The sequence below is a fragment of the Notamacropus eugenii genome, chromosome 6, assembly GCF_028372415.1.
Source record: "Notamacropus eugenii isolate mMacEug1 chromosome 6, mMacEug1.pri_v2, whole genome shotgun sequence".
NCBI lineage: Eukaryota > Metazoa > Chordata > Mammalia > Diprotodontia > Macropodidae > Notamacropus > Notamacropus eugenii.
Window position 1 is genome coordinate 361,817,499 of NC_092877.1, and position 27,287 is coordinate 361,844,785.

A 27,287-nucleotide genomic window follows, 5' to 3' on the forward strand; every position below is an offset into this window, starting at 1 on the left:
TACAATTTAGTATGATCTCCTAAATTTGATTTTCCCATTACTAGCTCATGTGGTAAAAATCAGCTCTAACCTTATGGTAATGATCCTATTAAAAAAGAATTATACAGAGGACAAGATGGCAGAGTACAAAATGGAACCCAGCTGAACTCTCTGAACATTCTCCTCCAAATAGTTTTAAAATAGTATTTCAGATCAAGTTTGGGAGCAGCAGAGCCATCAAAGGTCAAAGGGAGATCTGTTCAGACTAAGAAAACTAAGTAGGTCCTCAGGAGTGGTCTCCAATACTAAGGTGGGTGTAGCCCTAGAGCCCAGCAGAGCACCAGAGTGGTCTATTGAAATGAGCACAATAATGGCAGCTTCAGGAGCTCTCACCCCAGAGATGGTGAGGGGTTTAGACAAATAGTCAGAAGGAAATCACAGGGAATCCTTTACTGGCATTTGGTGCAACTGGTGCTCATTGACAATTCTATTGCCATAAACAGTTCTGGGTTTCATTTCCAGTCAGGAAAGGAGCATTTGTGATGTCACAAGGCACCAGTGGTCCTTGTCAGAGTTCTAGGGCAAAGAGTAGTGCTGTACATGTAACTGCAGAAGAACAGGGGATCTAGTCAAAGTTACAGAGTCAAGAGGAATGTAAGTACATGCAGCTATAGGGAAATAGGACCGATTGTGGGTAAAGATGAGGGTAGATCAAGAGAATAATACCACTCCTAGACAGGATAACACCACCTCAGAAACACCCAAACTGGCTGACCCCCAGAATTTAACTCTGATATCAGCAGAATAAAATTCAAAGCAGTGTTTCCCCACTCTCAGGTAATCACAGGTCAACTTTGACATAAAGTCTGGGAAAATGAACAAACGACAACAAGAAAAACAAAAGGAAATTGACTCTAAAAACTACTATGGTGGGAGGAAAGACTAAGACATCAACCTGGGGGCGGAGCCAAGATGGCGGAGTAGAAAGACGCACATACACATAGCTCCAAACCCACAACCCCTAGAACAACCACAAAGAAGTAACTCATGGGAAATTCTGCACCCAGAGGCCACAGAACATTGGAACGAGGGAGATTTCTGTTCCGGAGAGACCTGCAAACCTCTCGCAAAAGGTCCTTTGCGCTGTGGACTGGGCGCCGGGACTGGGAGTTGAGTACAGCCCTGCCGCGGCCGCGGCACTGAGAGAAACAGATCCGAGCAGGCTTCAGGGACGGGATCTCCAGCGGCCGCACAAGTCCCTCCACCTACAGGTGACAGGGGTCAGTGAGAGAGTCTCTTTGGTGGATCGAGGGGGGAGTGGGGTGCCCCCATGGCTCGGGCCCCCTCGGGAGACAGAAGCTGAGGGGCGGCAGCAGACTGGGGCTCCCCAAGCAGGCAGAAGCCTGGATCCATTGTTGAAGGTCTGTGCATAAACTCCCTGAGGGAACTGAGCCTGAGAGGCGGCCCTGCCCCAACCTGAGCATCTGAACTTAATCTCACACTGAAAAGCAGCCCTGCCCCTGCCTAAGCCCTGAGGCTGGAAGCAGCATTTGAATCTCAGACCCCAAATGCTGGCTGGGAGGATCACGAGGCGAGGTGGGTGTGAGGAAAATATTCAGAGGTCAAGTCACTGGCTGGGAAAATGCCCAGAAAAGGGAAAAGAAATAAGACTATAGAAGGTTACTTTCTTGGTGAACAGGCATTTCCTCCCTTCCTTTCTGATGAGGAAGAACAATGCTTACCATCAGGCAAAGACACAGAAATCAAGGCTTCTGTGTCCCAGCCCACCCAATGGGCTCAGGCCATGGAAGAGCTCAAAAAGAATTTTGAAAATCAAGTTAGAGAGGTGGAGGAAAAGCTGGGAAGAGAAATGAGAGACATGAAGTCAAAGCATGAACAGCAGATCAGCTCCCTGCTAAAGGAGACCCAAAAAAAATGTTGAAGAAAATAACATCTTGTAAACTAGCCTAACTCAATTGGCAAAAGAGGTTCGAAAAGCCAATGAGGAGAAGAATGCTTTCAAAAGCAGAATTGGCCAAATGGAAAAGGAGATTCAAAAGCTCACTGAAGAAAATAGTTCTTTCAAAATTAGAATGGCACAGATGGAGGATAAGGACTTTATGAGAAAGCAAGAAATCATAGAACAAAGCCAGAAGAATGGAAAAATGGAAGATAATGTGAAATATCTCATTGGAAAAACAACTGACCTGGAAAATAGATCCAGGAGAGACAATTTAAAAATTATGGGACTGCCTGAAAGCCAAGATCAAAAGAAGAGCTTAGACATCATCTTTCATGAAATTATCAAGGAAAACTGCCCTGAGATTCTAGAACCAGAGGGCAAAATAAATATTCAAGGAATCCACAGAACACCACATGAAAGAGATCCAAAAAGAAAAACTCCTAGGAACATTGTGGCCAAATTCCAGAGTTCCCAGGTCAAGGAGAAAATATTGCAAGCAGCTAGAAAGAAACAATTCAAGTATTGTGGGAATACAATCAGGATAACACAAGATCTAGCAGCCTCTACATTAAGGGATCAAAGGGCATGGAATAGGATATTCCAGAAGTCAAAGGAACTAGCACTAAAACCAAAAATCACCTACCCAGCAAAACTGAGTATAATACTTCAGGGGAAATATTGGTCTTTCAATGAAATAGAGGATTTTGAAGCATTCTTCATGAAAAGATCAGAGCTGAAAAGAAAATTTGACTTCCAAACACAAGGATGAAGAGAACCATGAAAAGGTGAACAGCAAGGAGAAGTCATAAGGGACTTACTAAAGTTGAACTGTTTACATTCCTACATAGAAAGACAATATTTGTAACTCTTGAAACATTTCAGTATCTGGGTACTGGGTGGGATTACACACACACACATGCACACACACACACATACACAGAGACAGAGTGCACAGAGTGAATTGAAGAGGATGGGATCATAATTTAAAAAAAATGAAATGAAGCAGTGAGAGAGAAATATATTGGGAGGAGAAAGGGAGAAATGGCAAATTATCTCTCATAAAAGAGGCAAGCAAAAGACTCATTAGTGGAGGGATAAAGAGGGGAGGTGAGAGAAAAACATGAAGTCTACTCTCATCACATTCCACTAAAGGAAAGAATAAAATGCACACTCATTTTGGTAGGAAAACCTATCTCACAATACAGGAAAGTGGGAGATAAGGGGATAGGCAGGGTGGGGGGGATGATAGAAGGGAGGGCATGGGGAGGAGAGTGCAATTTGAGGTCGACACTCATGGGGAGGGATAGGATCAAAAGAGAATAGAAGTAATGGGGGACAGGATAGGATGGAGGGAAATATAGTTAGTCCTATACAACACAACAATTATGGAAGTCATTTGCAAAACTACACAGATTTGGCCTATATTGAATTGCTTGCCTTCCAAAGGGAAGGGGTGGAGAGGGAAGGAGGTAAAGAAGTTGGAACTCAAAGTGTTAGGATCAACTGTCGAGTAATGTTCTTGCCACTAGGAAATAAGAAATACAGGTAAAGGGGTATAGAAAACTATCGGGCCCTACAGGACAAAAGAGAAGATGGGGACAAGGGAAGGGAGGGATCATAGAAGAGAGAACAGATTGGTCATAGGGGCAATTAGAATGCTTGGTGTTTTGGGGAGGAGGGGAGAAAAGGGGAGAAAATTTGTAACCCAAAATTTTGTGAAAATGAATGTTAAAAGTTAAATAAAAAAAAAAAGACATCAACCTGGAGGAAGACAACAACGTAGGAACAGCTACAAGCAAAGACTAAAAGAAAAATATCAAATCAAGCAAGAATAACTGGAAGAGGTAAAGAAACAGATAATGGTGGTAGAGGGAAAAATGGGGAATTAAATGAGTAATGCAAGAAAATTAGAACAAAAAAATAATGGCATAGTAAAAGAGTTACAAAAATACTAAAAACTTAAAAAAAAAATTGGCCTAATGATAAAATGTCTCTTTTTCTTTTGAAATACTTAGAACAGCATTGATTTCATAGATTGAAACCCTGCTAAATGTTTGCAAAGACTCTTTTTGAGTGTCAATAGAAAACCAACTGGTGCATTAGCCTGATCCATAGCTAACAAATGTATATTACATTGTGGGGGCTCTGTAACACACATTCCTAATCATTAGGATAATGCAGAATTGTAGAATCACAGAAATTGAAAGTTGTAAGGAACTTGGGAACCATCTAGTCCAACCCAGATCTCCAAAGACTCCCCTTACAAAATATCACATAAAGCTTAGGCTCTAATTTCACGGTCTTTGAGAAACCAAAGTCACTTTAGTGTTACAGGAAAGCACCAAAGTAGAACTTTATTTATTTGAATAATGATGAGATTACATTGTTTGAACATAAAATTATATTTTTTAAACATTTCTGTAGAAAGCATTTTCCACGACTTCTACCACGGCACATGATATAGACAACAATTTCTATGACCAGCAATTTGCCAGTACTGTGCGGATTTCTCGAGGTAATTTCAAACTAAAAGTCTTAGCATTCAAAGCCCCAATCTTTCTACCCTTGTTACCCCTGCTCCCATTTCAAACTAAGTATTTTGAAAGCGATTTTTAATTCATAATATTCGACCTTAGACAGTCTCAAGTGGTGAGGCTCAGAGCATGCCTGCCTCCATCTCAGTTTTCTCACCATAATATGGGGCTAATAACAATAGTACCTATTTTTGCAGTCTTGTGATGATTCAAGGAGAGAGTGTATGTGAAATGATTGGTAAACTGTAAAGTGTCACATAAATGGGATGGGTGATGCCAATGCTACTGTGCTGAACTGAGGCTTTGGGATAATGAATTTATAGCTAGGAGTAGCATTGGACATTTTCAAATCTAAGGAAAGTGAGGCTCAGAAAAGTTAAACAATCTGCTCAAGGTCACAATTTGATCATCAATTTAGAGGTCAAATGAATCTTAAAGCTCACTCAGTATTAAGCCTTTAGTTTGCAAATGAGGAAACTGAGTCCCAGAAGTGTCAATGAACTTGCTCAGTGTCACATAAGAAGCAAATCTAGGATTTGAAAATCTAGGCCATCTGACTTCAAAACAACGGTTCTTGTTGCTCCATAAAAATGCTAAGACATGATCCTTGGAGTACTTCAACTGGAACTTTTCTTTATCTTAACCCCTTCTCCCTTGTACCATTATTATTAGTGAGATTTGAACTCAGGTCCTCCAGACTCCTGCACTGGTGTTCTATCCACTGCACCACCTAGCTGCCCCACCTCAGACACTTGACACTGACTAGCTATGTGACCTTGGGCAAATCACTTAACCCCAATTGCCTCTTTCTGGGTCTTCTCCAGTCATCCTGATGAAAGTCTGGTCACTGGATTCAGATGACTCTGGAGGAGAAGTGAGTCTGGTGACCTGCACAGCCCTCCCTCACTCAAAAAACAAAGTCAAGTGCAAGTCATGTCATCATTTCCCTGATGGCGTGGTCTTCTTCGGCAATGAAGGGCAAACACACACATTATTATTAGTGCCTTCTCCTACCTCTACCACAGTAGATGTTCCTGGATAGCATGTTTTATATTTACTTTTATATCCTCCACACCCAGCACTGTGTGTTATACACAGTAAGCACTTAGTAACTCTTTGCTGGATTGAGACTTCTCAAATTAAAATAACTATTGACTTGAAAGTGTTAAATTCAACTCCAGCAGCACCATTCTTGAAATCATCTAGTGATCTCTCCATTGACAGTCAATTTTACACTAATTATGAACATGCCATATGGGGATAATGGGAATAAACTAAATCTTTTACTGGGTCTTGATCCCTTTGATTCAGTTCTTAAAAACATGACCATGGCAGGTAATTTTCAATTCCTCCTTCCATTTCACCAAACTTCCAGGTGCTAAGTTCTACATTATGCAGAAATGTAAGAGAACATTTATAACTGCTCCTAGCACATCATTCTGAACCTGTCAGGAGGGGGAGAAAATCAAAATGGCCCATTAAGTCACTTTCATCTATTATGCCTTTACTTCCATTAGAAACCTGCTTATGTGGAATGGGAGATGATTTAATTAGTCCATTAACTAATCATTTATTTATCAGATGAATTGACTTAGAGAAATATCTTAGGAGAAAGCTTCCTTTTAGTGAGTCAAAAAAGTAAATGCAATCTCTACTAAGAGATTCAGTGTCTAAGACTAAAGAGGTGATTTTCTAGTGTTCTTTGCCCTGGTCATGAACACCTATACATTGTTCTGGGTGACTTGTTTTACTACAGATATTGATGAACTGGAGAATGTCTAGAGGAGAGCAATCAAGGTGGTGAAGGACCCCAGGATGCTGCCATTATGGGATGATGTGAAATAGCTGGAGGGTAATTAGGCAAAAGAAGAGACAAATTTAAATAGACACAATATCTCTCTTCAAGTGTTTAATGGGCTGTCAGGTGGAAGAGAGATCGTGCTGGGTCTTCTGATCTGAGATGTTTATTGAACAAGTGGCTCTATATGACATCATCCTTCTTTTGCACATCCCAATCCTATCTTCTTTTTCTCCTTTTGCTGGTAATCCTAGAGATGCCTGTTCTCAGCTCATCTCTGAGGATATCACCACTTCCTCTCTCTCCACTTCTAGCCTCAGAATCTCTTATCGGGTTCTGATATAGCTGCTTCCTTTCATATTTATTCCTTTGGCCATGACTGATATTCTTACACATAGGCTTTATTTATTCAAGGAGATGTATAGGCTCTGTGCACATTCAATTCTAGTTGATTTATTTAATCAAAAAAGTTTTGTTGCCTAACCAAATTATATTTAAGCAAGTCTGATATTTGACAGACCCACCCCTCTTTTGCCTATGGTTTAAACTGTTAATTCACGTGTCACTATGACACATGTCAGCCAACAACTATGAATATTCTTGTTGTTGTGGCCATCTGCAGAATGTTAAAAGGCCTCCAGTACAATGGAAGCACATGTGGGAAAATAAGAAAAAATATTTTCAGTTTCCCAGATTATGACAATGTTACAAACCTCTTAGACTGTTACTTCAGTTGAACGTTAATCTGCCTCCCTAATAAAGAAAGGAAGAGAAGGACATACTGGAATGTATTTGAAAATTATAGAACCTTTTATTTGATTCCAAGCTATTCCCTATCACAAAAATACAACATATTTATCACTAATGTTCTCTTGGTACTGTTAACATTGATTCAAATGAAAAAAAAAATAAAATAATTTCAGATGAATCAAAATTTTAAGTGATCTAACATTGAAGAAGGAAATGGCAAACTATTCCAGTATCTTTGCCAAGAAAACTCCACTAACAAAAATCTATGGAGTCATGTAGAGTCAGACAAATGAAGAACTGAACAAAAACAGCAAAAATCAAAGGAAAGTTTTATGGAGGTCTGAAATAGGTCAGAAGGCATTACTAAAGATGACTTGAATCTGAGAAGCCTGAGAAAGAACATCACATAAGCATATGAGCAGAAATGGATAAACAACAAAGAGTAATAGATGAAGAATTTGACTGCTTCATTGATAAAGTATTAATCAAGATGTTGAAAGTGTTAGAGAAAGGCTACTAACATATGGAGTGACTTTTTAGGATGGATTTATAGAAAGGCATGTTCGAACATCATACAGGATGAGAAGTCTCTATAGGAGACCAACATTTCCAGGTATGGAAGACATGTCTAAATTGATGAGTTCAGGGATTCATACAAGCATGACTGAAGAAATGTTTGGGTATCAGATAGACTTAGTTTTAGTCTGAGTTGAAAGAAAAAAAATCAGCCCCTGAACATGCATTTATTACGCATCTATTTTAGAAATATAAAAGAAACATGGACCAGGAAGGAGATTGGGAAAAAGCAGTTAATCAGGCAAGAGGAAAACCATGAAACTACTAACATGATAACCAAGGGAAAAAAGATCATCCTGGATAAAACAGTGTCCAGGTGTCAAATGCTACAGAGCAAAGAGAAGGCTAAGGGACAATTAATTAATTAATGGAGAATTTATTAAACACTTATGAAAAGAGCACTGGGAGTACAAATATGGAAAAAATAGACATTCCCTGCTCCCAATTCCCTTTTCACAATTCCATTCTGAAGCTAATTCTCCTGACTGATGAATTTCTGGCCTAAATAATAATTTTTGAGAGATTTTAAATATACTCATTCCATGCTCAGTTCTGCTCCCTTTCTGGAACTTCTCTCCACCTACCCCTTAGTGCCCACCTTCATATGGTCCTCACTTTCCTGTTTGTTCTTGTGTACTTTTCCATCTATTAGAATGTAAACTTTAGAAGGTAGGGACTGTTATTTACATTGATATTCAGACTGCTTAGCACAATGCCTAGAAAAGAAAGTTCATCTGCAAATTTCAGCTGCATGTCAAATGGAAAGGTTTAATACTTTTTTAGGCACAGCGAGAAAATAGTATAAATTTCATTATTGAAATTCTAGAGTGAATCATTTGGCAATGTCAAGACTTCAGCAACAAGGATTTTATTTTTTTAAGTATTTTGTAACTGTGGGTACAAAAATATATATGATGAATAAGCTCTCATTAGATTGCCTGTACAAAGTAAATGCAATAAATTAGTGTGTCATTTTGCATCTCAATACTAGTAATTATCTATAAAAAAAAGTGAAGAGAATCTTGCAAAATGGCAAAATTGTACAAATCTTCTTGCACATTTTCTAATAATTCATAAACGTTGATGATGGAAAAAAGCAGTTCCTTGAAAATCGAAACTGAAGATGAAAACAATCACAAGAAGGATCCGATTAAAAGCATGCTGAGCTACTCTTTGCTTATTTCTGATCATGTTGGGCCACTGAGTTATTTTCCAACATTTTAAATTTCTGTGAAGAAGCAGCAGCCTAATGAGGGTAATAACCAATTTTGTACTAAAAATCTAATTTTCCTCTAATGCATGAGTAAGATATGAGGGTACTTGAGTTTTCTCCTCTGTACCAGGGAACTGATGTGAATATCAATTCAAAATGATCTAAAAATATTAATTGAGTACATGCATGTTTCTCAGTCTAGGAAAGGAGAAAAGAGCCATTCGTTACTCTCATGTATGTAGACACACTTGCTGGAAGTTTCCTCCTCATGTCAGTTACATATTTTTGATATTTTGTAGCAACCTGTGGGCGATTTTTTAGTTTATTGTTTTGTTTTCTTTTACTTTCCATTGTGTTTTTTCTTTAGTTTTTTTTTTTCAACTGGACTTGTGGGTCCATAGTTCATTGTTATGTCCTTCCACTGATATAAAAATCCAAAGACTTAGTGCACTATTTAGAACACTTAAGCCACAAATGATGATACAAAATTTGTGAATGTCAGAGAAAAGACTTGAAGCTAAATAACATAGACACTAAGGCCAGTTCTATATCTAAAACATTTTATTTTCTTTGTCTGCTTAGGTTAAATTAGTTAAGTAGTAAAATTTGTTTAGTATGTCCCTCTGTCTCTCACCATAATCTTTCCTAAACTGAACTTAATAAGGTGAAAATGTGTCCACACTTGGACTAAGAAGATTGATTTTTTTTTCCTTACTTGATTTACATATGTAGACATTGAATACTTAGAAAATGTAAACTAGTAAATTTAAAATTCACATGCACAAACACACATGACTCTGGAATAAAAACAAAATTTTCAGTGTTCAAAACTTCTCTTTTGCAGGCTTGTTTTGGGTAATGAGAATAGATATTTGTAAACATTAATAATCTATATATTATTATTAGGATAAAAAACTAGAAGGAGCTTTAGAATTTTGAGAATCTGAGAGGATAAATAACTTGTGTGAGTTCCCAAAAGTTTTATGTAGTCATGTAGCACAGAAAGGAAAATCTTGTATTTTCCCACTCAACATGGGGTGTGTTATTTTGAAAGAAACCTCCTCTTCATGAATAAAGAGACAGTCCATTCTAGTGCCCGTATTACACATTATTTTTCCCTAGCCTCTGTGCATTACCAGCTAAATGACAGAATCCACCTCGTTGCAGACTCTGGAGGCTGATGACACTCTAGCAGATTTGAATTTTCTTCTCCTCCTTTAGACCATGACCATGGACTAATTTTTACCTTTCTTTGTATGCTAAATAAATGCCTGGTACATAATACATGCTTAATAAATGCGTATTGACTTGAAAACAAAGCACATTCTCACCAAAACTAGCGATTGACTAGTTATGAACCCAAATTGTGAGTGTGTATTCATGTTTTTTTTTTTAATAAATCATAAGAACTCCTATGGGAAATATCCCATTTTTAAGCCCACTTGCTTAATACCTGCTTTCTCTGGGAACCAACCAATACTTGTCCTTGCTTTCATTTGCAATGATGGATGAAATAAAGCTATTTTTAAATTTTAAAAAAATGTATTTTTGGCCTTCATTTGCAAGCCATGTAATTAGCAAAGCCAAGTTTAGAACACCGACCCTCTGACTCCACTTCCATTGCTACTTGCCTGAAATCATGTTTTCTCCTATCATTAGTACTTTAGATTATCTGCACTATTTCTCCTTCCTATTTTAAAGTCAAGGTTAATTTTTCCGTACTCTCAGCCTCCTTGGGGAGAAAGAAGAGAAAGGCATTTGATAATTTCTGGTCTCATGACACTTTTCCATTCAATTGAAAACAGCAAATACTTATTAAGAAACTCCTTTGTTTAAGGCATGGAGAATGAAGAGTGGATAAAGAAGTATATAGATAAATAGAATGATAGAGACAGTGAGATGGAAGGACAGACAGAGACAGAGAAGAAAGAGAAGTAGGTAGAGATGCCTCAAGAAGCTTACATTTTATTTTCCATTATTTCTAAAATGCCATTGACAATTCTGTAGTCACATTTGAGTAGGAGCTAAAAGGGAAGGGAGAAGGATCATACATAGCCTTTGTCCGTTCCATGTGTTTGCTTTCCTGCCTCTCTAGCCTGTCAGGTAACTGGGTGGTATGGTACCTAGAAGGCTGTACATGAAGTCAAAAAGACCTAAATTTAAATCCTACCTCAGTCGGTTACAGGCAGTGTGCTCCTGACAAAGTCACTCCGGCTTTCTCAGCTCCTGTTTCTTCATCAGTAAAATTAGGAAAATGATTGCACCTACATTACAGAGCTGTTATGAAGCTCCAATGAAGTAATGTATGTAAAACATTATTCACAAACTTAGAAGAGCTATAAAAATAATAAATAGTCTACAGACACAAATGGTTCAGCTTTTTTTGACTTATCAACATGATTAAAACAATTGCTTTTTTTTTTGTCTGACTCTACTGGCTAAGGCAAAATTGTTAAATGGGTTTACACATGTAAACACCACCTGAGAAATGTTGTCTAAGTTCCCATTATACTAAGCAAGTTAGAGAAGTAAGTTCTCACTGGAAAAAAAATTAATAAAGTTCAAAATGCCCTTTTTAATCAAAATACATCAGAGAAATCTAAACTTTAATTATCTCTGATATAGGTTAGGGGTTGTGTTTGTCCTTTGTTCTTGAAGAGGACCTTGATATCAAGATGATGACATGACTTACAGGTGACTGTGATTTGAGTGAGGACGGGCTGTGCAAGGTCACCAGCCTCACTTTCTCCTCCAAAGCCATCTGGGTCCAGTGGCCTGATATTCATCGGGATGGCTGGAGATGGCCCAGGATGCAATGTGAGACCCTCATCATTTTAGACTAAGGTTATTGAGTGAGATACACCCATCCAATGAATAAGCCTCTTTTTAGTTACTCCAAGAATGTCCCTTTTTAATAACAATAAAAAAAAATCAAAGTGGGAGGGAAAGACTTTCAGGGTTCCTGGGTAAAAGAGAAATAGTTCCTATTTAGTATTTACATTCATTCTGTACTAGGTGAGTAGGGACCTGATGTCCAGGCTATGAGCTCCAGAGTGAATTGGGATTAAGGTTTGGAGGTTAGGGGAGGGGGAAAGGTAAAACTATGCAATGCATTGGATAAAAATCAGAGTAGTCAGAGGGGCAAGTAACTGTTCAAATTGCCTTTGCAATCACATAATGTCCAGGCAATCAATGTCAGCTTAAAGAGGGAGGGATCATACACAGAAACCAATCGTTTCTAGACACAATTCAGTTTCAATTTCTCTATACACTCGATAGGAAAGCAGAAAATGGCAGAAACATATCTCATGCTAAATGAAACATTGGCAAAATGGGCACAGTGCATTCCATGCATTACTTATTTGTGGAGTATTTAGAATGTGTGTGGAGTTTACAGGATTCATAGAAAAGTCAATGTTCTATAAACCACCCATGTAACTGATGCCACATGTAAATCAGAGAATAGACTGATGAATAGACGTATTCTTAATACAACGTGCCTTTGCTTCTTTACATTTTCAGTGGAATCACTCAATTATGAATACAACTTAAGTGCTTATTAAGCCAGAGACTCTGCGAGGCATTGAAATACAAAGGGAAAAATGAGTTAATCCCAGCCCTGGAAGTTGAGTGTATAACAAAGAAGATAACATGCAATTGTATGTTTATATATGTCCTATGAGATTGATTTCCTAACTGATATTCCCTTCTGAATGAATGGTCCTTGGTACTACCTGGGGTTCACAGTACCCTGACTTTCCAGAACAAATGCCCTTCAGGCAATATGATTTTTCCTTCTCCAGAAGGAATAAATAACCCCAATCCTATTTTTATGGCAAACAAACAACAATCCAGTGAAATCTTGCATTCTCTTATATCTTTCAGTTGATTGGCATGTTGAGAAATAGGGTCTACTGAAAAATATTGCTGTCAAAAATCTGCCTCTTTTCTGCTAATATTCTCAAGGATGACCTCAATATATATAGAGATGACTCTCATAAAATGTTTTTATAGATCTTTGGGGGCCATTTCGGTTATGTTGTTTTTTTTTTTGTGACCCCTTTGGGAGACGATGATGATGATGATGATGATGATGATGATGATGATGATGATGATGATGATGATGATGATGATGGTGATGGTGATGGTGATGGTGATGATGATGATTCCATTTAAGCCAGAGTCTTGTTTCATGTACCCCTTTAAGAAATCTGGTGAAGTCTATAGACATCTCTTAATAATATTTGCTGCCTATGTTCATAATTGAAGGAAATGCTAAGTTTCATCCGGAGGTTAGTGAAAATAAATACATATTTTTGACCCCATCCAAGTTTATGAACCTCTTAAAATCCATGCAGGGGATCAGTTAGTGATGTTAAAATAGCTTTTTGTTATTCCAAATGATCAAAACCTCCAGAAATATGGTTTTTTTCCAGCATTGCCCAATGTTTTAACTTTGAACTTGCAGGTGAAATTTTTTTTTGTTGTGTTTTGTTCTTATCAGTCACTCTTTATTTAGCACCTACTACGTGCCAGGCACTATGCTAAGCACTGGGGATACCAAAGAAGGCAAAAGATAGTCCCTGCCTGCAAGGAGTTTGCAATCTATTGGGGGAGACAACAAATATTTACAAAGCAAACTATTTAAAGGATGAGTAGGAAATAATTAAAAGGGAAAATACTACAATTAAGAGTAGTTGAGAAAGTCTTCCTGTAGAAGCTAGATTAAAGGATTAAAAAGGAAAGGAAGTAGAGACACCTATTGTAGACAGGTGCCTTTTTGAGGAGTTTAGCTACCAAGGGCAAATGAAATGCAGGATAACATGAAGCCTGGGTTTTTCAGGATAGAGAAGACAATACTTTTTTTTCATTCTTTAAACTTACCTTTAAAAAGTCCAAGGGGGATCGGGGAAAGGGGTTAGAAACCTGAGTGGAGAAAGTGTCTTTGTTATGGTCTATCCAAAATTTAAATGTGAAAGCAAGAAAACAGAATAGCATTAAATAATATAATTTAAGGTTTAAGATCTAAGGGCAATATTTTAGTTTACATTTCACTCTTTATCTTAAAGCAGGTAGTTATTATATATGTATATATATATATATATATATATTATATATATATATATATATATATATATACAGACACACATATGCATATATAGTTCATTTGAAGGTAAATAATAATATAGATCTATTAAAATAGCATTTCAGAACTCAATGGAATGAATATGTCATCTGTCTTTCTGTCAAAGGAGTGGATAGAGTGTCACAGGGCCATCAGATGTACAGCAAAGGATAAAGATAAGATTTATACTGAAATTATGATTAATTGGTATAGGGGAAACCCAGGGAAGGAAACTCCCCCTAAAGTAGACATTTTCCAAATTATATATAAAGTTTCCTAGGATGCTGAGAGGTTAAGTGACTTAGCATTATACAGCCATATTATATTAGAGATCGGACTTGAATTCAGATTTTCCTAGCTTTGAGACAGATTTATGCACATTACCATTATAAAAATGATATAATGAGCCAAGGTGAGGGGATGGAGATATAGCCAGCAGAAGGTAACAGCAATTCTATATATAATAGTAGGTGTGGTCAATGAAGACCCAGTCCTTGAAGTATGCGCATATATTCTTTTGCCTGCACCTAGTCCATATGAAAACTTTGGGAAAACAGTTTCCTGCCATTGTAACTCAGGCTTGGTATCAGGCAGTGATGAAAAGTTTTCTAATTACCTCTGGATCCAGAAGAAGCAATGATTCAGGAATGGATGAGCAGGAATTGAGTGTGTACAAAAGTACAAATGGAGCATCTATCAGTCAAATGTCTCAAAGATTGTGTGTGAGTTCCTTTTAAAACTCCGAAATGGAGATTATCTCCTTTCTAGTTTAAAGACCATGATAGTTCAAATCACTCTCAGGACTATGAGAAAAAGCTTCCTTAGAATTTAGAAATTCCAGAAAACTAGTAAGTTCTCAGACCTTTATCATGTGAGTAAAGTATCTTTCTTCTCTAAGAATTCCAAAAGTGAAGATGACTTTGGTAACTATGGTACTGAATGGAAATTTGGCCATGTTGGCATGCTGCAGTATTTTGTTTTCTAAGGGAAAGTGTTAGTTTAAGGTTTGTGTTTGGAGATTATAAGTATACTTGGTGCCAAAGGTACAGCTAATTTTTAAAAATTGTGATCTCATTGTAATTTTTATGTTTAGGGCTATATAAAACTTTGTATTAGACTCTTGCTTCTTACACTAAAATTGTAGCTCTTTTTGTCGCCAGCTTCCTGGCTTATAACCACTTCAACTGCCAGGTGCAGCAGTTTCTGACTGTATAAAAATTCCTGTAGACTGACTTTTCTCTGGAATTTTCTCCTATTTGTGTAATCAGATTTTCAGGTAGATGTTATAGGAAAAGCCTCTGAGACCTGACAACATAGATTTTTAATTTATTATTTCCACTTAATAGTGTTTTATTTTGCCTAATTACATGTAAAGATAGTTTTCAGCATTCACTTTTATAAGATTTTAGTTCCAATTTTTTCTCTCCCCCTCCCCAAGACAGCAAGCAAACTTATATTGGTTATACATGTACAATCATATTAAACATATCCATTTTGTGAAAGAAGAATCAGAATAAAAGAAAAAAATAACGAGAAAGAAAAAAATGTGAAAATAGCATGTTTCAATCTGCATTCCAGCTACATAGTTCTTTATCTGGATGTGATAGCATTTTACATTGTGCGTCTTTTGCAATTGTCTTAGGATGCTCATTGTATTACTGAGAACCAAGTCCATCGTAGCTGATCATCTCCAAGCGCTGCTTTCACTGTGTATAATGTTCTCCTGGTCTTGTTCACTTCAGTCAACATCAGTTCATGCAAGTCTTTCTAGGTTTTTCCAAAATCCATCTGCTCATTATGTTTTATGGAACAATAATAACCCATTACATTCATATACCACAGCTTGTTCGTCTATTCCTCACCTGATGGGCATCCCCTCAATTTCCAATTCTTTGCCCCTACAAAAAGAGATACTTTAAATATTTTTGTGCATGTGAATCCTTTTCCACTTTTTATGATCTTTTTGGGACATAGACCTAGTAGTGGTATTTATGGATCAAAGAATATGCACAGTTTTATAATCCTCTGGGCATAGTTTCAAACTGTTCTCCAGAATGATTGGATCAGTTTACAACAACCATCAATGCATTAGTGTTCCAATTTCCCCACATATTCTCCTCCTTTTCTGTCATATTTGCCAGCCAGATAGGTCTGAGGTGCTACGGCAGAGTTGTTTTAATTTACATTTCTCTAATCATAGTGATTTAGAGCAGATTTTTTTAATATGACTATAGATAACTTTATTTTCTTCATCTATTCATCTGGTGCTAGCAGTTTGCTTTCTGTAGGAAAGCTGGAGGCCTCACAGCTGGCCTACTGTGCCACTGGCCTGCCGAGTTAGCACTGAGGGACCTCAGTTACTAATCTGTGCTGTGGCTAATAGCCTCCCACTGACTTGCCCAGACACTGCAATGGGCTTTGCTCCCCTTTGACCCAAGTGAGACACCTTTCCTGAAGTCCTTCTAAGTATCTTAAGCTGGAAATTTGTTTCACTTCATCTTTTTTTTTACATTCTGCTGCTCCAGAATCTGTTTAGGGATTTGATTTAGCATTATTTCCAAGCAAAAACCCTTAAGAAATCAATTTTAAAATTTCTTACTCAATTAATTTTGTTAAAAGAATTAAATCACGGAGAAATCATATGACAACATTACACAGTATCATGAATCCCTACGGCCTTATCAAGAAAACAAGTATTTTTTTTTATACAGCTAATATGTGCCAGGAATTCTGTGAAAGTGATAAAAATTAAAAACAAGGCAAAACATAACCAATAAAAGTCATTTCTAGGGAACAGAATCCTTGCTATACTAGTTTGGGTGACAGAGTCACTTAACTCTGAGTATACTTTGATTCCTTAGATGTAAATGAAATAGCAAGTGGTGCAGTGGATAGAGTCAGGATGGACGAGTACAAATGGAATCTCAGAATTTACTGGCTCTGTGACCCTGGGTGAGTCCCTTAATCTCTGTTTGTCTCACTTTCCTCATCTATCAAATGGAAGTAATAATAGTGCTTATCTCTCAGAGAAGACGTGAGTCTCACATGTGATAATAGTGGTAAAGTGTTTAGCACAGAGCCTGGCACATAGTAAACTTTATGTAAATGTTAATTATTTATTATTATGGTTGTTATTATTATTATATGCTCTTGAAAGTGGTTTGCAATGGAACCATACCTAGTGATTTTTGGTGTGCCAGTATGACCAAATCCATCATTATAGTTAATTGCTTACTAACACATGAAAACTCTTTTGGTTTATGTATCCAATATCTGGTCCATTTTCTCTTGTATTGGGAAAGGCATTCACTGACTGGCCAAGTTCTTTGAAATAAGCCTAAATTTCACTTCAGATGGTTTGTAGAAATATTATTTGTCTTCTTAAAGAATGCCATATCAGCCCACTGTAAATATCAAGCTAACTCACTAATGAAAAGCAATAAAAATCCACTTTCAAAAGACAACATGTGTTGAACTCAAACTTTAAAATACTAAAATGTGGTGGAAACATAATATTTGAATCATACCCAGGAGAGAAGTTAAAGATCCTATTTTAAATGATGAGATTTTAAGGAGAATTAAAAAATCAAAAAACAATGGCAGGTAAATCTCTAAGCATGTAAGTATTAGACATTTGTAAACTTTTAACTTGTACAGGGAGTGGAAATCACAGAAAGTGGACCAAAGAGGACAAAAAAAAATGTGTTTTTGCGTGAGTGTGTGTGTGTGTGTGTGTGTGTGTGTGTGAGAGAGAGAGAGAGAGAGAGAGAGAGAGAAAGAGAGAGAGAGAGAGAGTAGAACCAGAAGAACTTTGTACACACTAAAAGCAACATTGTTTGACAATCAGTTATGACAGATTTAATTCTTCTCAGCAAAGCATTGATCCAAGACCATTCCAAAAGATTCATAAATGCTATCCACATCCAGAGAAAGAGCTATGGAATCTGAATGCAGAATGAACCATAACATTTTATTTTTTTTGTTTGTTGCTTTTTTTTTCTTTCATGTGTTTTTCATTCTGCTTCTTCTTTCAGATGACTAAGTTGGAAAGATATGTAACATGATTGCACATATATAATGTGTATCGGATTGTTTGCTGTCTTGGGGAGGGAGGGAAAAACTTGGAATTCAAAATCTTGTAAAAATGAACATTGAAAGCTAGTTTTACCCATAACTGGAAAAAATAAACTACTATTCAGTGGGAGAGGGAAAGAAAGAAAGAGGGAGAGAAGGATGGAGACAGAGAGAGAAGGAGTGAGGGAGAGAGAAAGAGAGAGAAAGGGAGAGAGAGAGAGAGAGAGAGAGAGAGAGAAGGAGGGAGAGAGAGAGAGGTTCTTATTCATTAAACATTGTTTAGCAATTTTGTTTAATTGTATTTGAGGGTAGTGTCTATCCAAAATACATTCAGTATGAGTTTTTTTTTTTAAGTATACAAATAAAAGAAATACAAAAGATATCTAAATAAAGTGATACCAACAATAATTTTCACAAAATTTCAGAGTGAGAGGGGACCTCTTACATGACCCCTTACATGAAAAGGGATCCTTTCTATAATATACTCTGCTCAAGGTCATCCAGGCTTTCCTAGGAGATGGTCCTCCCACAAAGGGGAGCCAGCTATCTCTGCAGGTAACCACTTTCATATGGAATAGCTTTAACTCAGGAAGTTGTTTTGTTTTGATTTCCTCTGCCATTGAGGCTAATCTATGTCTTTTTTTTTTCTTTTTCTACAGTTTACTCCTACTTCTGTCCTCTGAGGTCATGCAGGGGAAAAAAAATCTAATACTTATTCTATATGATAGCACTTCAAGTACTTGAAGAGAGCTATTACATGCTTCTCTACCTCTCCTTCTGCAAGAACTTCTCTCATGGAAAGAATTTAAGGCCATTTAACATCCTGTTCCATCCACTCTCTGTAGCATCCACGTTCACAATACATTCTTAAAATGTTGCAGACAAAAAGGAAACTAACACTTCAGATATGGCCTAACCAGAATAGCACACAAAAAAAAGGGTAGACATTTGATCTAGAGAAATTGGCACTATGCATGCCAAGTGATATCTCAAGATTTAATTTTGAAAGAGCCAAATTATAGAAAAGAAGAATCCAGCTGAAAAGCTCTTTGATAACCTCTAATTTCAGAGAAAGGGTCATTAATGTTCACAGTAATAGCTTATGGGAGCTTCTTGTTAGTCCATTTTTGAAGAGGACCAAGGACATCTCAGGGTGATATCTTTACTTACCTATTAATTGGATTTATGTGAGGTGAGAGTTATGCACAACTGCCAGCCTCACTTTCTCTTCCAAAGTCATTGAAGTCCAGTGTTGAAACAAAAGTTCAAGACAAGTGGTGATAACCCAGGATGCAGTGGATGACTTTGGCATCTTTCATGTCTGATCAAGCTCTAAGCATTCCAAAGTGCCTGCTTCAGCCACTTTTATGGCCATTTGAACACATTATTCTCATCTGTTCATCTACTGGAAGAAATCTTCACATGCTTGAGGCTGCTCTTCTACCCTATGTGTCTACCTAGGGAATAATTTAAAGTATTTGAAAATCACTCTTGTGCTAATAGTTTATCTGTAAATAATGGACTGTAACTTGTATTTCAATTACGTTTTTATTCTCCTTCCCTTACAAGTTATCATGCACTTTGTGGATGCACCTAAAAAGCTCTAGTTTGAAAAAAATATTCAGAAATTGTATTTTTGAGTCAAAATCACATGACAATGTCAATGTAAAATATTTGTATTCAAGAAGATGTTTCCATGCTCAAAAATGCCCCACCGTTATTATTGTTCTCCTGGAATTGTTAATGATGATGATAAAGCTAATTGTGTTGATTTAAATTATCCTTTTTAGATAAAATAAGAGAATAAAACTAGCTAACCTCTGATGCTCTTTTCCCTCTCTGTCTTCGATCCTATTGGATTTTGTGTATTCATGAGATCACGAGATCACTAATTTCCCCAATTACATGTAAAAACAGTTTTTAACATTCCTTTTTAAAATTTGGAATTCCAAATTTTCTCCCTTCTTCCATCCCCACCCCTCTTTGAGAAGGCAAACAATTCAATACAGGTTTTATGTGTGTGTATATATATATATATATATATATATATATATATATATATATATATATATATATATATATATATATATATATATATATATATATATGTGTGTGTGTGTGTGTGTGTATGCATATATATGTACTGTATGTATATGTGTATATATGTGTATTTGTGTATACATGTATATATAGTCATTCTGTGAAAGAATACATAGATAAAAAATCCTGAAGGGAAATAAAGTTTAAAAAAAGGTATGCTTCAGTCTGGATTCAGACATCATCACTTCTTTCTGGGGATGAAGGGTATTTTTCATCCTAAGTCCTTCAGAGTTATCTTATGTCCTTGTATTGCTGAGAACAGCTGTCATTCACAGGTGATCATCTTACAATGTACAATATTGATGTCACTTTGTACACAGTACATTTAACTCAGCACATGTAAATCTTTACAGGTTTTTCTGAGAGCATCCTGCTCATCATTTCTTAGGGTACAATAGTATTCCATCATAATCACATACCACAATTTGTTCAGCCATTCCCCAACTGAAAGACATCCTCCTCAACTTCTATTTTTTTTGCCCTCCAGAAATAAGCAACTATTCATATAGGCTCTTTTCCTTTTTTTTATCTCTTTTGGAATACAAACCTAGTGGTGGTGTTCCTAGGTCAAAGGGTATCATGAATTAAGTTCTAAGAAATGTCTTCCTTACAACATAATTTTGGAGGGAGATAGTAAAAGCCATGAGATCCTAATTTTATATATTAGGAAATTGAGTCTCAATGAAGTTAAATTTCTTATCAAAACTATTAAATATCTTAGCTAGTATAGAATCCAATTTTCTCCTGCCTCCAAGCCATAGTTGCCATTATTGGGAAAGAAATAACACTCTGATGTTATTAGAATGAATCTATTGATTCAAATATTTTGGTCAAAAACTTCCTATAGTGCCCACCTACATATGAGCAACATGAGTATTTTAAAAGGGAAAAACACATTTTTCTGTGTTTCTGTGTGATTAGCTTCATCATTATGCCAAAGACACTGATATCACTACTCCAACTCCCTTGTGACTAAGGTTTAAGGATGTGTTTAATGGTGATTACGGTTAATTACCATTATATCACCAGCAAAAGTCAGCAACACCTGTTAATTATTTCCTGCCACAGTCTTATCTGGTAGCAGACACAAATGCCTATGGGACAGAGGGAAACAGGTTAAATTGCTTTGGTTCTAGATGTGACATGGAAGAATCATCATTTGCAGGTAAAAAGAAAAGCTTGATTTCTACCAAATTGGGAGAGGACTTTTTGGGGGAATAGTAGTTAAGAAACATTCTAGCTTTTCGTTAATGTACAGAACTCTTGGTGAGGAAAACCCCTCCTGGCAGGATAGATAAGCAATAATTCTTTCACTTGGCTTAAAGAGTTTCTCTAACGCATCAAGAGGTTATACAAGTTTTTCAAAGTCACCCACCTTACACACATCAGAGTCAATTTCAACTCAGATCTTCGAATTCTGAGGTTGACTCTCTGGCTGCTGTCTTACATTCCCTCTCCTATTCCCAACTAATATTGAATCCAGTATATCACTGAATTCACTTTAAAGTGTTGAGAGCTATCTTTCAGACATAGCCTCACTGCTTAGGGTAATGAAAAACAAAAATTAAAAAATAACAACATGAAAAGCCCTGGGCTGGGTCTCAGGAGCCCTGGGTTCCTTTTCTGGCTCTGTTCTTAGCCAGTAATATGATCTTGCTTCTCAGGTTAGTCATTCATCAAATGAAAGATTTGAAATGTATTAGGAAGATAAATCCTCTTCCCTAATATTTTAGGATGAAATACATTAGGTGAAGAAATTTACCTTCCTTCATGAACAACAGAGAGGATCATATAAGTATAATATAAGTAATATAGTAGGTATATTTCTGGAATTAGAAATGGAAAAACCTGATTAACTAATTCTTCTGACGCTTAGAATCTGTATAATCGTAGGCAATGATAGCCTCTTTCAGTCTCAGATAACTTTTATGATTTATCTACCAAACCATGGGTCAATTCTGTTCAGAATCAGTAAAGATACATTCCAGACTTTAGGGTAACCCATGTGAATAAGTTTTGAGCCTCTTTATTCCTGTAGTCCTACTGTCACAGACAAGTCAGATTTCCAGAGGCAGGCCATCTATATCTTATGCTCAGGTTTCCAAGGGGTAATCCTGAGGTGTCAGGGGTAAATCTCAAATGTTATTTGCTTGAGCCCCTACTGGTATTCTACCCCCCCCCCCCACCTATTACATTATTAGATGAGAATCATTTACTTAGTCAGTCTTAAGTAGGCTTTATAAAAGGATGTTTACTAAGATGATACAATAAGAATAAGTGGAATAAAAGAAAAGAGTCTTCAAATATCCATGCCAAATCTCTTGCAAATATATACATAGTTCAAGGGAAAGTAGTCCCAAGTTTAGAAAAAGCACATGTGGGAAATGTTAGCACAGAAATTCTGGTTGCTTAAAGTCCTTTGCTCCCACTCTTGTGGTGCTTAAGATTTTCCTCTTAGGCATGGTCATCGATTTTTTGTTGGAACACATGTAGAGTTATGAGGCCAGTCTGCCATTGGCTACTGATAATACTGACGTTGTTGAGGACCATTCAAGACAGCAGTGGAAAGAAGAGAGCTAATGCTGTCCCCTTGGGGTAATTCTAGGACGCCAATAGGAAGAAGTTAATTACAATATACTGTGGAATCTTCAAAGTTAGGACATCTTTCTCTCAAAGTCATCTCCTTGCACTCTAGGCAGTTCCTTCTAGAAAAGAACCCCACAGCTAGAACTCCACGCTCAATTCAATTCCTATTCTTCTCATCTCCCTTGGAAATATGAGATAGGGTGCTCAAGTTTTGTTGGGGGAACAAAATATGAAACTTGTGCAATATCTTTTTAGCTGGAAGGACTAGTCACCCTTAGTCTAACGTCTCCAGGTTGCTTAGTTGAGACCTGCTCTCATCTAGTTAACATATTAGAGCTAAACTGGAATGTGATGGTTACAACTCTATTTTTACTTAAGAAATCACTAATCCTTGGAGCAGTGGTTAATGAGGCAGTGGGAGCAGATCATCTTCAAGGCCCTTTTCAGCTCTAAATCTATGAATCAAAATGTCCAATTAAGCTAAGAAAGTTTCACAAAGCAGCTGAGAAATTATGTCCATGATAGATTACTAAACTCTAATTTTAAACATTTGTAAGCCTGAAATTGCTTGGGTTTCTGATGGGCTCCTTGCAGGTTTCTATTTCCAGTGACAGCCATACTTCAGTAATCACAGAACTATTTGGTCCTGCAATAAAACTGCTGCCCAGCCATGATCTCCTGCTGGTCCAATTTTCCAGCCCAAAATCAGATATAATGTTTTCTGTGCAGTCATTCAGAATGTTCTCTTTAACTACCTAAGAATCCGGAAGTACATAATATATATTTTTAAAGCATGAACACAAGTGTAAAATTTATTTTCTTTACTCAAAGCAAAAAGAAGTTGAAGTATTTTTATTTCTCCCTGTATCCATTCTTTTGTCTTTCGGATTTTCCAGTCTTTTATTTTTTCTATCCTCTCTAAAGTTTTTACTTCCTTTTTGAAATATATCAGAAGTTTTATTATACCACATTATTTTCTGATAATCTACATTCATGACGATGCTTAATGATTATATCAATGAAAGCTAGTGAATGAGATTTCTCCCAGCCCATCAATGTTACGCTGTGCATCCTAGAACCAGCTATGCTATAACCACCATTTACATTCATACTATGTGCACAAGATATAGACTAATATGAGTATACTTCTGTGAGCATTGTAAAATATCTTCAGTGTGTAGAACTGCTCATTTTGTGAGTCTCAATCTTTTTTATTTAGCTATATTTTTTAGAGTAAAGCTTACTGACTTGACTTACGATAACAATTTGACCAAACATTGGAGCTTGTAGGTTATTTTGATGGTTTATGGTGACAACTGTAGCCATTATTGTAAATCATAACTGTCACATAAAATCTGGAAAGTATGACTCTGATAAGTGACTAAAGAGGCAATGAATGAGGTAGATTTTCTTTAAATATATATATAATATATTAAATAACATATTTAATATATTAAATGATAATAAATAATATATTTGATATATTAAATATGTATATTATATATATATATTCAGACTCTTTGAGAAATTAATAGATGGAGAGAGATTGGGGCACTCCATTCATTTACCTGTTTCTGTATTGCGATGATATAGTAATCTACATGGTTCATTTATGTGAGTTCAACCCAGGGACTCGTAATATTTAGGTGTGTGATCAATCCATTGAATGAAGGAGTGACAATACAGCTGTATGACAAGAATGAGAGTGGGGAGAGAGACGTGTATTTGTGTTGGTGAAGGGTAAATCAGAACTTCCCACTTCAAGATTAGATAATTAGATATTAAAGCCCAAATGATTTTGTGGTACTATCTATATCTCTTCTGTTCTTTCCTCTTTTTTTGAAATGTTTGGACTTCTCAGTATTGTAATGGTTATTAGCAATTCTTCACACCTGTGGCATCCAATTAGAAATTAAATTCTTTTACTTTTTTTTAAAGGAAAATATATATCATTTGCAAGAGTGTGATTTTGTAAAGTAAAACTAAAGGATTATAAATCTAAACAAATCATTCAACTGCCTAAGGAATCATTTATGAAGGTGTTTCTATGAATTGGGAGTACTGGAAATTTACATGATGAAAGGAAAATAGGCCATCACCATGAGACTGGGCATGGGATATTTGAAAAGTCACTATACAAAACTTATGAAAAACATTGTTGCAGTAAAAAGTTAATAGCTTACACATCATATGTAAGAGAAGAAAAATAGTACATAAAGACATGTACTTGTTTTAACTATTTGTGGTAGCTTCATTACCACAGTTACTGAACACATCTTCATAAAGCTTTGTCAGCACCCCATTCTCCCTAGGATCACATACAAATTTTGTGTTTGACATTCAAAGCCCTCAATAAACTCATTCCTACTTACTTTTCCAGCCTATCATGTATGAGTCTACATTCTGTGGACTTCTTGATGTGCCTTATAGTCAGTATTGTATGTCTTATCTCTGTTCCTGGAATGCATTCTCCATTCACCTTTACCTCTTAGAATGCTTGGCTCTTTTCCAACCTCAGCTAACCTCTGAAGCTGCTAAAGCTCTTCCTTCTGTAAATTTCTCTTTACTTATTTTATAAATGATCTCTGAATGGTTATATAGGCATACAGTATGGCATTGATGAAATGTAAGTTACTTAAAGGCAAGAACTTGAAGGCAAATCAGGTTATTATAAAAGCTTTATTGCATAATTGATTCTTACATAGTAATCAATGTTTCTTGAATTCTCAGTAATGCAAAGCATAAGGCAGCATACAACGATAAAGAAGATCAGGTCTCTATCCTTAAAAAGCTTACATAGCATTGAAGTTCGCAGCATGGCACAGAGCAGGCATGCAGAACCTGTAGCCTTGAGGCCATATGTTGCATTCCAGGTCCTTGGGTGCAACCTTTTGACTAAGTCCAAATTTTATGGAACAAATCCTTTTATTAAGGGAATTTGTTCTGTGAAGTTTGGATTCAAAGGGCCACACTTGAGGACCTGGAGCATCACATGTGGCCGCAAGATCGCAGGTTCCCAATCCTTAACATAGAGGAAGAAAGACTGGCCTAGAATCTGTAAACTCTGAGTTGAAGCCATGTCTCTGACACATCTTTACTGAATGATCATGAGCAAATATGCGAAGTTCCACTATTAAGTCTTGAAAACAATACATTTAATATGAATCACTGATTTGCTTTGGTGGACACAATTTCCCTACTAGAAATCATATACGCTGGAGAAATTACAATCCCTACCCCTTCTCTACAACTTCCTTCTTCCAAAAAGTGTGCTTTGTTTTGTTTTGTCTTCCTCATTTCTAGGCATTAGCTGATGGTTCTGTTTAGTTATGTGTGCCAAGTCAGATTCTTGAGTCACTAGACCACAGCTCCTTTATTAAACTTCAGGGTTTTGTAAGCAGTCCTAAGAAATCCAAAACCTATTCCAAACACCCAACCTAGAACTGCAAATCATGGTAATAATACTGACTAAAATCTCTGATTTCTCTTGGATTTATCTTGCAATATTTTTTCTTTATTTTTTCAGGCTTTTCAACCCAGGACTGCTTTGACATCCAGCTCTCACCTTGACCTTTACCCTGAGAGAGGAAGAGTCCTTACCTCCTTCAACCATGCTACTTCAGGAACTAACCACAATTCAGGCTTTATAACAATCTTTTGGCTGCCATAGAAATGAGAATGAACTCAGCCCCATAAACTATAAAGATACACATATGTGGAAACCAATGTAAACAAACACAAGATAGTTAGCTATTACTTGAAACTCTGACCATTATCGGGGAGGGAGGTAGGAGAGTGTTATAATTATCTAGACTTATGCTTTTCCTCATGTATTCAATCACTCTACCAATCTCTGCCAGTGATTATAATATTGAGGAATGCTAATCGATTGATATGTTACTGGGGGAGGTGGGGCTGAGGATAACATTTTGACTAAGGGGTATGGAATGAAAGAAAGGGAGCCTTCCTAACTGAAATGGCATTTAGGAAATTTGATTGAGTCCTTAGGTGATTGGTAAATGAATACCGGTAAAATTAGAAACATAATGCCAGTTAACAAGCAGTGGAGACCCCTAATGAGGAAGATATGTGCCTGAACAATGCTCTGTTAATCCATTAGCATGCCTTTACTGAGTACCTACTATGTGCCTGGTAATGGGCTAGATGCTGAAGATTCAAACATGTAAATGTAACAGTTCCTGGGACCTGACATTGGAAGAGCATCATGGATTTATATAGCTTTAGACATAATATATGCTAGGTTGGGTTGAGGCAAGAAGAAAGCAGCTGGGGAGACAAGTAAAAGGCTCCTGTAAATGATGGTAGTTGAGCTATCCTCAAAATAGACTTGAGAGCAAATTAGGTTCAATGCATGGAATATAGCCAGTGCAAAGGCAGCCATAGGAAAGTGAGTGCCATGAGGAAGAGGAAGATAGTGAATGGCAGTTAGGCAGTACTGATCTGATTTCAAATCTAGGCCTTGACATTTATCAGTTGCTTTACCTTGGGAAAGTCTTTTAAGCCTTGTTTGTCTTAGTTTCTTCATCTGTAAAACAAGATTGATAATATCACATAACTCGTAGTTATGT

At 36.7% G+C, this 27,287-nt stretch overlaps 2 long non-coding RNA genes across 2 annotated transcripts; one reads left to right on the top strand and one right to left on the bottom strand.

Moving 5' to 3' along the window:
• The first annotated feature begins 419 nt into the window (after nt 1–419).
• LOC140511782 (uncharacterized) lies at nt 420–26,980 on the top strand. The gene is made up of 3 exons (XR_011969667.1): nt 420–633; nt 4,367–4,457; nt 26,225–26,980. It is a non-coding gene; the product is annotated as an uncharacterized lncRNA (long non-coding RNA).
• On the bottom strand, nt 15,248–19,455 carry LOC140511781 (uncharacterized). Its single transcript, XR_011969666.1, has 2 exons — nt 19,183–19,455; nt 15,248–15,836 (listed from the first exon to the last, which is right to left on the bottom strand). It is a non-coding gene; the product is annotated as an uncharacterized lncRNA (long non-coding RNA).
• Nucleotides 26,981–27,287: the final 307 nt, after the last annotated feature.